Source organism: Lissotriton helveticus, chromosome 9 (genome assembly GCF_964261635.1).
Source record: "Lissotriton helveticus chromosome 9, aLisHel1.1, whole genome shotgun sequence".
NCBI lineage: Eukaryota > Metazoa > Chordata > Amphibia > Caudata > Salamandridae > Lissotriton > Lissotriton helveticus.
The window spans coordinates 581,062,348-581,065,357 of NC_136070.1; positions in this window are offsets into that span (position 1 = coordinate 581,062,348).

Sequence of the window (3,010 nt, forward strand, 5' to 3'; positions counted from 1 at the left end):
CTTCTTGTTATGGTCTGTTAAACTGATGTAGGTCTTTTCTTCTAAAGGAATGTATGTAGAAAGGAATGTATGTAGCTTATTGAGTGACGCATACTTAATGAATACTTTTGATTGATGGTCTGTTTGGTTGGTCGTCTGCTCACCAACCTATGGAATTATTTGTTGCACGGTTAACCGTTTTTTTTTCTGTTGTTTTACAACAACAAAAACACCTTTTGATCAAATACTGGTGCAAACTGGCAGCACCCAACCTCTCGATGTCCTTGAAGGCTAACGTTGTGTTTACCCTCAACCTGATCCTTGTAAGTAATAGACACACAACACTTAGTGTTTATGATGATTGGTTGTTTATCATGTATAATCAGTACACATACCTTGTGTATCTGAATAATTAAAATTATTATTTTAATATCAGCAGTTTTATAAAGTAAGGTGATATTAGAAACACCCAAAGAATTTTACATTGCATATCCCTTCTATTTGTAATAATTAGTGTAAGCTCTACCTAACATTTATATCTTAATTAACCGTATGCTAATCATGGCATTGACTGAATGATTTGCACCACCTGTCGCTGTTATGTCAAGCTATGTACTTAACCCTACACACCTCTAAGCTTTTAAGAAGCTCTCACGCTTGCAGTTGCAAGTCCCAAATTCTTAGGTCTATTTATTCTTTTCTCTCCAATGATTTTCTGCGGCGAGGGAGTTATTGTGCAGTTTCTTATATTTATCGCTCTGGGAACAGTGCCCCAGTGTCTTCTTTGAAAGGCAAGCCATTGTATAAAAACCTGCTACCTTCCACATTAACTCAATACCGGCTGAATGTCTTGGCACTTTTTCTCCCTAAAAATAGATTTCTGAACAGCAGAATGCACGTTTCGTCTATGCTGCATTTCTGTCGATTTAGTTAGCATGATTCAGATCAGCCTGCCTATTATGTGGTGATCTTGCACACTGTTTAGTTATGTCACATTTTAAAATATTTGTTTTCTAAACCTTTCACACACATGCTCAATAAGAATTAGAGCAGGCAAGCGTATACAATTAGTCCTCATTTGTATGCAACAGGCACATGTCCTAAAAAACAAACAAACACATAGGTCAGAGGCTTGTGGTAGAGAATACGCCTGGTGGCTGGATACTTTCCACTGGAACTGTACGTGTCTTTTTGTATATAGTTAGTTAGAAATGTACATATAATCACTGAAAACAATGTAGGTTAGAGAGATTCTGCAGTTAGGTATTGAAATAAGCTCCAAACTAACGTTTAAAAACCAGAAAAACTCTGAAATTCGCCAGTTATAGTTTGCTGAGCTTCCTATAACTTGCAGTTCCGGCATGCACTGCTCATGACTCTCCTATTACATCACTCGTGACAAGTTAAATGACATAATTGATAACACCATAGTTATAAAAATCAGTGTTACTGACACGTGTGGGTTGATAGCATAGTAATATTGTTAGCTCTAGAGACAAGTGTAACTGTGCACTTAAAACAACATGATGATGCGCAATTTACAAATCTCGAATGTTTGGGGGTGGAAGAAGCACTCCATGGTAAACAAGGTAAAGAGTGAGTGCAACTGATGTGGGTTCTAAAGGTGTTTGAAAGTAGGTTGTGGTTTAAAGCCAAATCCATATGTGCTCAAACTTTTAAAAAAATGACCATTGTAGTAAATCCAGCCGGAAAATAAATTAAAGGCTTTGCTGTAGTGATGCAGCACTCTGCCATTTGTTCTGTGGGTCCTGCGGGAGTACCAGGGTACCAATAGGACTACAACAAATGAAATGCAATAAAAATGGAAGCTGACATCTGATTGACAGCTGGGGTACACTAATAAAAAAAAATAAGCCCAAAGCATCTCGAAAAAGCCTCAAGTGAATTACCTCACCGCCATATTGGTATTTTAGAGAGGCAGAGTGGTGTACTCACAATTCATCATAGACTCCAAGAAAACTACAGCAGGAGGCACTGCCCACACCATCCACCGGCAATAGCACTGGTGCAGCTTCGCAGGGTGATTGTTATTGTCACTCCTTAGAAATTTGGAGCAGCACAACCATTTAGGCCTTAAACAAATTGTAGTGTGGCAATTTTTCTGACTTGAAGATGGTCAAAAAAATGTACACAAGGTTACATGCACTTTATCATCGGGAACTTCATAGAGGTAAAGCTGGCCAGCATTCTGTGAAAGAGTAGTCAAGCAGCAGAAGGGGAATAGACTGCACCCGAGCAAGTGTATCAACACTAAGAGGAGGATAAGATGCGCCATTTTATAAAATATTGTATACGCTGCCTATAAGTTGCTGCCAAGTTAAGAAGATATGTGGAACAATAAACAAAAATTATCTAGATGTCAAACTGAGATCAATGTCCTGTGCACACTAACACTGGTCATGGTGGATGCTTGCAGAGTTTGGTGCATGGTCTGGCCGCAAGCCAGGCCTTGTGCCCCTCCTCCCGGTAGACATCACCATGTACAGTGGGGTCACCTAGTACAGGCCTCCTAGAAATGTTACCAGTCCTCAGGTCTAGTGACTTGAATAATCTACTGGGATAACTATAATGCTCATTGGGGGGGGGGGGGGGGGGTGCTGGGGGGTGATTTAATAGACTAAACGTTTTCTCCATTCGTAATTATTATCTAGCCCACATATATGGTTCACATGACTCCTAACCTGCCCCTTAGTTCACTAATAGCATTATCATCAGGACGGACTCAGGAATTTAGAAACAGGATAGCTATCAATGGATACCAATAATGTACATCTGGATTGCTAAAGTGAGAAACTGTACGCTATGGGATGGTATCCTTGAGTGAAATAATACAGTTGTATGAAATAACACTGTCAATCATGTCTCAAAATTGAACAGCCATTTTTCCTAATATACTCCCCCTAAACGTAAGTGAGGACAGTAGTAAGTGATGCGGCATGAGACAATTGAGATAGGAACACGGCTCTAGTGCGGGGCTGGGAACATAGTGTCCCGGTAGGAATGGTGATGG